Genomic DNA, 12523 nt, shown 5'->3' with positions numbered 1-12523 from the left:
CTTCGCTCCTGCAATGAGTCCCCTGCAGCGTCCCCGGCCATCTCCTCCGGCCGATGCCGCCATCCGGCTTCTGTGTTCCGGTCCTTGTGACGTCGGGATGTACGGGGGGCGCCGCCGCTGCCGACGGCGGGAAAGTTGAAAATTTAAAAAAATTTGATTTTTTTCAAAACAAATTTTTCATAGTAAAACATTGCTGTTTCAACCCATTTCACATACATATTGTCCCTAGTGCTTTGTCCTGTGCCCTGCCTGCGTTTTGTCTGTTCTTTCTGCCTGGAAACTGAGAAACATCCATGGCGTCCAAAAAGCGTCCCTTTAGGTCAAAAGCGGGTTTAGATCAGCTAGAGAACAGCGATAGTAAATCAGAACCACTTGCAGAATTGAGTGATAATGATTCGTGGGGAAATTCGTCATCATACACTGAAAACGATTTTGCGACTTTGCTCAGCAATGTGCGAACTTGGCGCTCTATTTCAAATTTCAGTGTTTTCGGTTTGATTATATTATTGAATTAAATGTATTCTTATTATATTATTATTTTTTATGATTATTTGTTAAATTATAATTTATGATTTCGTGTTTCAAATTTTATCATACCCGGGATGTTTAATAGACTCTTGTTCAGACAGATTTCAGTGAGTTATTCCTAAAAATTACAGCCTACAATAAAAAAACTACATATTTCCATGCAAAATAATGGTACCGCTTTCAGCACCAAAAATCTGAAATAATCATACCGCTAGGGAGGTTAAAGTATACATTATGCATTGCATTTTTTAAAAGGTTTTGGTTAGAGTAGGGAAAGGTAAAAATCCCAGTCAGGTTATTTTTTGCTATGTCATGTAAAAAATATTTTCCTTCACATCCTGTTCCAGAGACACAAGAGGAAGTTAAAACAAATCTCCAAAATTGTAGAGAATTCTCCTTTCAGGCAGCAGTCAACAGAACAGGTGACCCCAGTGGAAGATTATTATTTCCAGCATTTTTGCAGCACAAAACTGCATCAAGTTAGCAAAAACATGCCCTTCTCCCAAATGTTTCAACGATAGCTGCAGGAGTACACGTTTCAGCACCCACCACTGGTTCTATGTCAGCACTGTTTAGAGAAGTCATCTCCTGAAACAGTGTCTAAATAAATTGGTGCTGATGTCCTCAAAGTGGCATGTGCCCCAATGCTGCACTTTCCTAATCCTACTTACACCAACGAAGAGGCATTGCTCCTAATGACACAAATAGGACATTCTTTTTGTCCTCTGTCACCAATAGCAGGACATTTTTTTTCTCCTACTGACACCAAGGATGGGACAGTCTTCCTTGTACCTTATAAAGCATTCTTCTCACTGAACACCAACACCTGGTCATTTTTCTCTACTACTATGTGATGCTGCCGGTTGTTTTTTCTTTCTTCCACTGACAACTGGCATCAGGGCATTTTTTATCCTCACTAGACATAGATTAACTTTTCCTCCTACTGACCTGCACTACATAATATAACCCTGATTGCTCCACTCTGCACACTGTGTTGTACAATCTAAACACACAGCTACCATCTGTTAATATTTCTGTACTTTGGTGTAGCACATCGATTCACAATATGCACTGAACTTTATATTCATAACTGCATACCGCTACACTCGGCACACTGCGCAGTGCATTTAAAGTTCTACAACACTATTCATCTTGCAGTAGACCTTTAGGGAGAAGGTGCAACTACAGATACAATTTGGAAAAGAGAGATCTCTTTTGAGTTTTTTTTTTCATATTAAGTGCTGAATTCAAACGCTATGGGGAAAGGAAATAAAACTGTACAGAACAAAAAAACAGTTATTTACACTAAGCAACATTTTCATCTGATCACTGTGACAAAGATGGCCTGGGTTTCGTCTGGGAGGGAATGTATTTACTAACATGGTTATAGTTCTTCTGGTATGAAAATGGCTCCAGCTGATAATGAGTTTGTGAGAAGGTCCTGCTTGCTATGAGTCTGGCAGCACTAAAACCACTAGATTTGACCAATGATCCGCTGCTGTCTGTGACACTACGTTCAGTGCACCGAATGCAGTACACTATTAGTCTTTTTTCTCAAAGGTTTACCAAGCTTTGATTTATTCCCATGTAGCAAACATGTTCATACAGTTCATGACTCCATTACCACCAAATGTGTACATTGCTCATTTATTGAAAAAAGTAAAAAATTATTATATTTATATTGTGCAATATAAGACCGCATCCTTACCCTGCAAATCAAATAAACCTGGAGAAACGTGAAAACTGCCATTGTTAACCTCAGTTGGAAAATAATAGCTGCCTACCACTGCCTTCAGTACTTACCAGGAATAAACTATAAGAAAGTCTGGGAAAAGTTGTTACTGGTTTAGCAGGCAAGCAGAATTGTCAACAGTAAAGGTTAGCAATAGTAGATCACTTATTCCCACAGGACAAATTTCTATATTATACGTTTCTTGATTGGTGCATCAGACAGCCTGTTATTTTATTCATTCCCTTGGGGTAACTATATAGAGTTACCCCTCCCCCTCCGCCCCTCCACCAAAAGAGGGAAAAAATAATAATGAGGCTGATTTATTAAAGTAGTTTAGACTCGTCACACAAAAAAAGTTGTATTAATGATTATTGAAAATGAAAACATAAAAGAGAGCCACACATTGCCAAGCTGAAGGAAAGTAAAAAATGATCACCAGCAGAACTACTTATGAACTCTAAAGTGCCCTACACTGTGCCTATTATTATTACTTTATTATTTATTTCAGGTACTTATATAGCGCCGTCAATTTACGCAGCGCGTTACATATATATTATACATTCGCATCAGTCCTTAACCCTCAAGAGGCGATTATATGCAACCGATTGCCACCAAAGGCCATTCCTACCCTAAGCTAATAAAAACTGAGGACTCAGAAACAGTGAAAGCTAAATACTACAATAGGACTGCAGGAGCAAAAGTAAGGAGAGCAGGTCATTATGCAAATAAGCAGAGGAACATGGCTACCCAATCGTGTAACTTATAAATTACAATCTCCAGTATCTTATCACTGCAAACTTAGATATAGTAATCAAACTTAGAAATCAAAATAATACCAGAGGTGTTTCAATTTGTGATTAACATCCAGCTCCATGAGAACTTTTATCTGGCATGACTACTTGCCAATTTCTGTAGCTTCTCTTAAATGTATTAATATCTTTCTTGCTCTATTTTCATTAAATTGAAAATAAATATTGACATAGTAATATAATATAGATATCTTTTTTTTTACTGATTGTATGCCATGTCCCCTAGTTGTCTGAAGCATAGTAGTGTTTTTTTCCTTGAAAAATAGTATTTTGCTACCAGAGCAGTGTTCTTCTTGAAAAGAAAGCACAATATCTTATAGATATGGGAAGAGTTGCATCGATGCTGTTTTTTTCACCGCAAAGGTGTGGGTTTCAGTTATCAGAGCATTTGCATAAGTACAAGTGCAAATGCTTAGTATTGGCTCTGATACCAATACCGGTATCAATATCGGTGTAACCTTAGGTATGGCAACACAACATAGAGTGTTTGTTAACTGTGACCATTAATTCATTATACTCTTTATTGTCATTAGAGATGAGCGAATTATTCAAAAATTCGATTCGGCTGATTCGCCGAATTTGCGGGAGAAATTCGATTCGATGCGAATTTATTCGCCGCAAATTTAACTTATTAAAAGGGTTTCTAGGCTTCAGAGAGCCTTTATATTAGTGCAGAACACTGTACCTTTAATTTAAATGCCCTTGGAGTCTGCTGGGGAAGAGAAATAATACTGTCAGTCAGTATGACATGCAGATGAGTGCCGTCGATCTTAGAATCACCGCACACTTCACTCATTTGGGCAGTCACGGAGCACGACGAAGAAGAAGAAGAAGAAGAATGAAAAGAAGAATGAAAAGAAGAAGAAGAAGAATGAAAAGAAGAAGAAGAAGAATGAAAAGAAGAATGAAAAGAAGAAGAAGAAGAATGAAAAGAAGAAGAATGAAAAGAAGAATGAGAAGAAGAATGAAAAGAAGAATGAAAAGAAGAATGAGAAGAATGAAAAGAAGAATGAAAAGAAGAAGAAGAAGAATGAAAAGAAGAATGAGAAGAAGAATGAAAAGAAGAATGAAAAGAAGAATGAGAAGAATGAAAAGAAGAATGAAAAGAAGAAGAAGAAGAATGAAAAGAAGAAGAAGAAGAATGAAAAGAAGAATGAAAAGAAGAAGAAGAAGAATGAAAAGAAGAAGAAGAATGAAAAGAAGAAGAAGAAGAATGAAAAGAAGAAAGAGAAGAAGAATGAAAAGAAGAATGAAAAGAAGAATGAGAAGAATGAAAAGAAGAATGAAAAGAAGAAGAATGAAAAGAAGAATGAGAAGAAGAATGAAAAGAAGAATGAAAAGAAGAATGAGAAGAATGAAAAGAAGAAGAAGAAGAATGAAAAGAAGAAGAAGAATGAAAAGAAGAATGAAAAGAAGAAGAAGAAGAATGAAAAGAAGAAGAATGAAAAGAAGAATGAAAAGAAGAAGAAGAAGAATGAAAAGAAGAAGAAGAATAAAAAGAAGAAGAAGAATGAAAAGAAGAAGAAGAAGAATGAAAAGAAGAATGAGAAGAAGAATGAGAAGAAGAATGAAAAGAAGAATGAGAAGAAGAAGAAGAAGAAGAATGAAAAGAAGAAGAAGAAGAATGAAAAGAAGAATGAAAAGAAGAAGAAGAAGAATGAAAAAAAGAAGAAGAATGAAAAGAAGAATGAAAAGAAGAAGAAGAATGAAAAGAAGAATGAAAAGAAGAATGAGAAGAATGAAAAGAAGAATGAAAAGAAGAAGAAGAATGAAAAGAAGAAGAAGAAGAATGAAAAGAAGAATGAAAAGAAGAAGAAGAAGAATGAAAAGAAGAAGAAGAAGAATGAAAAGAAGAAGAAGAATGAAAAGAAGAATAAGAAGAATGAAAAGAAGAATGAGAAGAAGAATGAAAAGAAGAATGAAAAGAAGAATGAGAAGAATGAAAATAAGAATGAAAAGAAGAAGAAGAAGAAGAAGAATGAAAAGAAGAATGAGAAGAAGAATGAAAAGAAGAATGAAAAGAAGAATGAGAAGAATGAAAAGAAGAATGAAAAGAAGAAGAAGAAGAATGAAAAGAAGAAGAAGAAGAATGAAAAGAAGTATGAAAAGAAGAAGAATGAAAAGAAGAAGAAGAATGAATGAAAAGAAGAATGAAAAGAAGAAGAAGAAGAATGAAAAGAAGAAGAAGAAGAATGAAAAGAAGAAGAATGAAAATAAGAAGAAGAAGAATGAAAAGAAGAATGAGAAGAAGAATGAAAAGAAGAATGAAAAGAAGAATGAAAAGAAGAATGAGAAGAAGAAGAATGAAAAGAAGAAGAAGAAGAATGAAAAGAAGAATGAAAAGAAGAAGAAGAAGAATGAAAAGAAGAAGAAGAAGAATGAAAAGAAGAATGAAAAGAAGAAGCAGAAGAATGAAAAGAAGAAGAAGAATGAAAAGAAGAATGAAAAGAAGAAGAATGAAAAGAAGAAGAAGAAGAATGAAAAGAAGAATGAAAAGAAGAAGAATGAAAAGAAGAAGAAGAAGAATGAAAAGAAGAATGAAAAGAAGAAGAATGAAAAGAAGAATGAAAAGAAGAAGAAGAAGAATGAAAAGAAGAAGAATGAAAAGAAGAAGAAGAAGAATGAAAAGAAGAATGAAAAGAAGAAGAAGAAGAATGAAAAGAAGAAGAAGAAGAATGAAAAGAAGAATGAAAAGAAGAAGAAGAATGAAAAGAAGAAGAAGAAGAATGAAAAGAAGAATGAAAAGAAGAAGAAGAATGAAAAGAAGAAGAATGAAAAGAAGAATGAAAAGAAGAAGAAGAAGAATGAAAAGAAGAAGAAGAATGAAAAGAAGAAGAAGAAGAATGAAAAGAAGAAGAAGAAGAATGAAAAGAAGAATGAAAAGAAGAAGAATGAAAAAAAGAAGAAGAAGAATGAAAAGAAGAATGAAAAGAAGAAGAAGAAGAATGAAAAGAAGAAGAAGAATGAAAAGAAGAAGAATTAAAGTACAGCAAAAAGTGTATCTGCAGAGAGCTCCGCTATTTCTGACAGTTCTCTGACAGTTCCTTCACATTTACAGCGGTTGAAACATTGTATCTATTTATTTTTGAATAAAAACATCTGTATCCTAAATGGAAACAAATAGATACAATGTTTCAACCGCTGTAAATGAACTGTCAGAACTGTCAGAAATAGCGGAGCTCTCTGCAGTGACACTTTTGCCGGCTGATCGGGAAAAATTTGATTCGTGCACCCGAAGTTTGCTAAAATTCGGATTCGATGCGAATCAAATTTTTCCTGATATTCGAAACGAATTCCACTTTGCCAGGTTCGATTCGCTCATCTCTAATTGTCATAGTTAATGCTTTGAATTGAAATGAAGATATTTCTAAAAGAAAAGTTAAACTAAGGCTTCAGTGATTTAGGTTAGCCATCCTAGGCTTGTACTTGAAGCTGCTTTGTGATGTTATCCCACTCCTATGCTACACATTGCCAACTGTATTCTGTTTGTAGCCTATTATAACAATTTTTTTAATGAACCTTTAAAAAAATCTTGGCATCCACTATCGTTAAGAAACCAAAAGCATTTTTTCTAAGTATTTTTTCAATTCACGAAATTCCACCAGAGTTTTTATCAGATAATGGCTCTCAGTTTGCTTCAACATAATTTAGAAGGTTTACTAAAACATATGATTTCCAGATTATACATCCTGCTACTAATTATTTTCAAGTAAATGGACAAGCTGAGAACTGTTGAAACTGTAAAATATTTGCTCTCCAAAGCAAAGAAACATGTAAGAGAGCCATACATTGCCATGCTGAAGTAAATGATCACCAGCAGAATGACTCAGGAACTGGAAAGTGCCCTACACTACGCCTTTTATATGCAACAAATTGCCACCAAAGGCCATTCCTGCCCTAAGCTGATAAAAAAGGACTAAGAAAAAGTGAGGAGCAAAGGAAAAGGAGCAAAAGGAAGAAGACCAGGTCATGACACAATCAGCAGAAAAACATGGCTACCCAATCATGTAACGTCTAAATTACAATCTTCAACATCTTATCAATGCAAATTAAAGATGATATTATGCATAGAAGTAACACAACATAACTGATCAATACACATCTCATCACTGTTTTCAGAGGATGTAGGTGGGAATACAGTCTAAGCGAAATAATCCTGTAGGCAGGTGCAGACTGTCCTCCCATAGGTGGCACTGGATCACAGCAACAATACAGAAAGGGAAGAAGGGTGAGAAGAACTTAGTTCCTCTGCAATTTGCTGCTGTCATAGAAAACACAGCTGTCTGATTGGGTACTGCTGCCCTGGCTGGCATTTGTGGCCATATTTAGTGAGGGCAGTGCTTATTTAAGGTACTGACTCCCTGGGTTGGCGTGCATTCATGCGAGTGGTTAGTGTAATGATGGGTTCCCTGTCTGTCAGGGAGAGTGTTATGAGTTAAGGAGAGGTTCCGGAGGAGTAGGGACACAGTATGGACTATGCCTACCCTCTGCTTTAAGAAGCCACCTGCTTGGGTATGGACTCTCCAGGCTGCATTTTTTGCTCCTTGTTGCAGAAGCTGTCAGCATCATCTCTAGTTGACAGACCACTGCTATAGGTGACTCTGGACAGTTGTGTATACCCACAAACCTAATAGAAACACCAGACCCACTAGCAGGACCTCTGACAGCAGAAGCAAACACTGCTTCTACAAACACCAATGCAGTGGTATTAGAAAACAGTAACACCAATTTATATACACATTGTAATCATGCACTCAATGTCCCTGCTGCCAGCTGTAACACTGTTGCAAAAATTATTTCCAAAGCACTATCCCTATCCACAAAGTGTGGGAAATCTACCTTTGTGTCTTGATCTCAACAAAATAATTAGAGTACTTTTTTTTAGCAACTTGCTTCTCCATTTCACTGAATAATACAAGCTGTAAAATCCATATGCAACCTCTTCAGGTTCCTAGGCTTCACACACTTCTACTTCACTTCTCTGGATCCTGAGAGGACATCTGCTGGGCAGCAGAAGAAGACCCCTGCAGGGAAGCCAATGGTAAGTGTCTCAATTCCTTTTTTGTCTACAGGATAGGAAATTAAGGGAAATATCTCTAATGAGACTCAGATGACAATAAAAAAAATGACAGCAGCTTTAAATGTCCCTACTCTATCCACAATTTAAAAAGTATGGAATAGCTTTGCATTGTTTGGTGTAACTCACAATCACTATGTGCCAATTTAAATCTATGCATTGAAAACATGTGCAACAGAGCAGATTACTTCAGTGCTATTCATTTTGAATGGCATCTCAACACACTAAGCCAACACACATGCCTTGCACTATATTGCAGCACATGGCAACACACCATACACGTATTACAAATTTTGTGACATATACAATTTTGGGACATTTTGGCAAATTGGTATCCCATTGTATTCAACTGGCTGGTTATGGCAAATTAGCAAGCAACATAACTGTTGTTTACAGGCTGCAAAAATGGAAATGGGTCCTAATAGAAGAAAAAGGTGAGTAGTGACTTTTATTATGATTGTAGTTCCCCTGTACAGCTGTGCTCCTACCAAAAAACTAAATATATGGTTGGAAATAATTGGTGGAAAATCAAAACTTTTATTTTTGTTATTTACTACTTCTATACCTAAATATATAGTGTGATCACCAAAAAACACTATCACATTTTGTTGCCTTAAACCGGCTGTAAACCGTTACATCTACCAAGGGAAGTGACTGGCCTCAGGTGATGAAACAAATCCTCCTACATAAGCTGTACCTGTTTATCTACAGTCTTCTCTACATCTGTTCAAAGTGCTGAATCTATAAAGCTTGTTTGAGAGTTCAAAAGACAAGGGGCAGAGAACTGAAATTACACACTGCTGAGCTCAGTGAGGAGAGCTCTGAGAGCTGATTGGAGAGAAGATACACCCCCCCCTCCACACAGCTCACAGGACTAGAGCTGAGGCTGTCATTCTACTGGAACTCCCTCCCTGTGACCATTTTTCTGTTGGTGACAGGAAAACTTGTCAGAAGTGATTCATGCTGATAGCAGATAAATGAAGCAGCAGACAGAAATGACACTTGGTGCTCTTAATTGAGACAATAGCACACTATAGAGGGATATGCTTAGTTCATATTTCATGTGTGGGGTTTACAACCACTTTAAATCATCTACATACTTTTACAGACACTTAGAGAATTCATGGATGGCTTACCTCATAACCCTGTTTACATCATATGACTTTTGACTTTGTAGAGTCTTAACAACAGGATAATTACAAGATATATTCATCAAAGAAATCATACCCTCTGAATTTAAAGTATATATCAGGACAAAATTAAAAAATATATGTACATTTTCTCATAGTGTATGCTTTTAAAACCCTGCAAGTAAAAAAAAAAAAAAACTTTTGATCTGTCAAAAATGCAACCAGCTCCTAATTTCCTTTTGTACACTGACAACACACAGAATTTTGTAGAATCTAATCACAAAGAATGGTGTTAGACCTGCCCAAATGTATTTTACAAATCTTATGACTGCCTCTTGTTCTGTGATCCAAGGCAAGAACTAGGAGGGCTGATTAGTCTCCTTGGGATAACCCAGGAAGAGTGCATAAAACACAGGGTGACTCAAATATAAGAAATGCTTTCCATGGTATATGTAACAGAGCTGTATGGAGCAAAGTTCTTTGTATAGCACTACCCCCCTAAGAGTCACTGAGTTATTTTGGGGCTCCCTCTCACTCTTGACCCCACTCTGATAGCTCAACCCCTGCTGATACCACTGTACACTTCTGACCAGAGTAAACAATCTCAATATTACCAGAAAATAGACACACACAAGTTAAAGTGAACTGATCAAAAATAGAACAGAAACAAGCCACCTAAAATGACACAAATAGCTAGTGTCATTGTCATATCTCCGACTCACTTATACAAGTGTGGATCCATAAACCCAAGAAAATGCATGCCAAACAATATGGTAGTGTGACAAGGGCACTCCTACCTGAAAAAAGAAGGTTACTAAATGATCCACGCGGAGTAATATGGATTCAAAAAATCCAGGCAATACTTTATTTGATCACATAGATCATAAGGAGGTTAAACATGAGCACGGTGAACATGTCAAACAAAATAAAATCATGTTAAAAAGCACTTGGCGTCTTCATTATAGGGTCATCTTAGCGAGTAGAGCACCATATAAGGCAATATAGAGTAATGGTGAGGTAGTTTCGCCTAGATTTCCATGGATTTCCAGCTTATATTGGAGTAAGCCATGTATTCAGCAGATATGTTCCCAATATATGTCAGGAGCCTCCTGGTATATGGAAGCTGGAATACAAAAATACACAATGTGTATAAGAAAATGTAGGAGCTGAATCGCATCCAAGCCTCACCAAGGCTCCCTCTACAGTAATTCGTGGACACTTCTATTACCTTCTCAGTTATGAGACTGTCATACCGACTTCTCAAATGTAGGGACTTCCAGGGTAGCCACCCCAAGTGAAACAAAGTCCACAGTACCAGATGATTCTGAGGATATATATAAAAAGATAAGTGTATATATCACAGGCATCAAGTAACCCCAGAAAATAAGAACCACAATATGAGTATATTACCATCAATAAAGATCAAGAAGACTCCCGTCGACTTGAAATAGGATCAGGTCCTTGATGCTTGTTTAGAGATGTATAGGGGGGTGGGAAGCCAGGTAGTCACAATACGTAAATTCCAGACACATATAGTGTATATGTAGCAGGCCGTGTGTACCTGAGTCTATATACCCAATGAGGGGTTTCCAAAAATTACTCAATCTGAGAAAATTGAAGCGGTTTCATTAGGATATGGCTATGTCACAGCATACAGTGCCAAAAAATAGGATAGTGTGTATATATATATATATATATTATCCTCCAAAGAGGATTTCCAAAAAATTCCCAGAGTATGCAGGGTAAATTAGGCCCGTATAACATGCCTTCTTAACTCCATAAATGCTCTATAAATCTAAACAGCTGTAAGCTTAAATAACTTGCCACCGGTGGAAGGTATATTCCCCTGGGGGATTGCCGTTTGCGAGCCGCTTTAATAGTAGCTTTATGGTAGTTTTTCAAAGGGCCATGTGCCTTCCTAGCAAGGAGCTGTGACACCGCCGTTCCTTCCCACCTCGTGGGCGCCGCACCCTGTGAAGACGCCGAGTGTAGTGACGTCAATACGTTGACGCGTTTCGTCCACCAATCACCGCAGACTTCGTCAGAACATATATTATGTTATATATATATTATCCTCTTTGGAGGATAATATATCTATATATATACACGCTATCCTATTTTTTGGCACTGTATGCTGTGACATAGCCATATCCTAATGAAACCGCTTCAATTTTCTCAGATTGAGTAATTTTTGGAAACCCCTCATTGGGTATATAGACTCAGGTACACACGGCCTGCTATATATACACTATATGTGTCTGGAATTTACGTATTGTGACTACCTGGCTTCCCACCCCCCTATACATCTCTAAACAAGCATCAAGGACCTGATCCTATTTCAAGTCGACGGGAGTCTTCTTGATCTTTATTGATGGTAATATACTCATATTGTGGTTCTTATTTTCTGGGGTTACTTGATGCCTGTGATATATACACTTATCTTTTTATATATATCCTCAGAATCATCTGGTACTGTGGACTTTGTTTCACTTGGGGTGGCTACCCAGGAAGTCCCTACATTTGAGAAGTCGGTATGACAGTCTCATAACTGAGAAGGTAATAGAAGTGTCCACGAATTACTGTAGAGGGAGCCTTGGTGAGGCTTGGATGCGATTCAGCTCCTACATTTTGTTATACACATTGTGTATTTTTGTATTCCAGCTTCCATATACCAGGAGGCTCCTGACATATATTGGGAACATATCTGCTGAATACATGGCTTACTCCAATATAAGCTGGAAATCCATGGAAATCTAGGCGAAACTACCTCACCATTACTCTATATTGCCTTATATGGTGCTCTACTCGCTAAGATGACCCTATAATGAAGACGCCAAGTGCTTTTTAACATGATTTTATTTTGTTTGACATGTTCACCGTGCTCATGTTTAACCTCCTTATGATCTATGTGATCAAATAAAGTATTGCCTGGATTTTTTGAATCCATATTACTCCGCGTGGATCATTTAGTAACCTTCTTTTTTCAGGTAGGAGTGCCCTTGTCACACTACCATATTGGTTTAAAGTGAACTGATACTTGTTTATATTAGAGTTGAGTATGAGCACAGCAAAGCAGCACAAAATTATAGTCGTGTAAAAAATTACAATTATTACTCTTAGTAACTTTAAGCAAAGGCCAACACATACAACAAAAATCTCAATCAGTTCTGAATGTCATGAAAATCTTAATTTAACCAACTTTGAGATGTTTTTGTCCCCAGTGAGCAAAAGGAGAAACTACTACGGA

General features: G+C 36.8%; 2 long non-coding RNA genes across 2 annotated transcripts; one reads left to right on the top strand and one right to left on the bottom strand.

The window, feature by feature from the left end:
• Positions 1 to 10118: 10118 nt before the first annotated feature.
• On the bottom strand, positions 10119 to 10728 carry LOC149460481 (uncharacterized). Its single transcript, XR_016313067.1, has 2 exons — positions 10505 to 10728; positions 10119 to 10399 (listed from the first exon to the last, which is right to left on the bottom strand). It is a non-coding gene; the product is annotated as an uncharacterized LOC149460481 (long non-coding RNA).
• A 1005-nt stretch (positions 10729 to 11733) lies between these two features.
• Positions 11734 to 12218, top strand: LOC149460480 (uncharacterized). The gene is made up of 2 exons (XR_016313066.1): positions 11734 to 11832; positions 11938 to 12218. It is a non-coding gene; the product is annotated as an uncharacterized LOC149460480 (long non-coding RNA).
• The last annotated feature ends 305 nt before the right edge of the window (positions 12219 to 12523 follow it).

This window comes from Staurois parvus, unplaced genomic scaffold (genome assembly GCF_062004578.1).
Source record: "Staurois parvus isolate SC_StPar_1 unplaced genomic scaffold, SC_StPar_1.0 ptg000229l, whole genome shotgun sequence".
In the NCBI taxonomy this organism is placed as follows: Eukaryota; Metazoa; Chordata; class Amphibia; order Anura; family Ranidae; genus Staurois; species Staurois parvus.
Note: the sequence above shows the minus strand (reverse complement) of the source record. Positions and strands in the feature narration are given on the sequence as shown.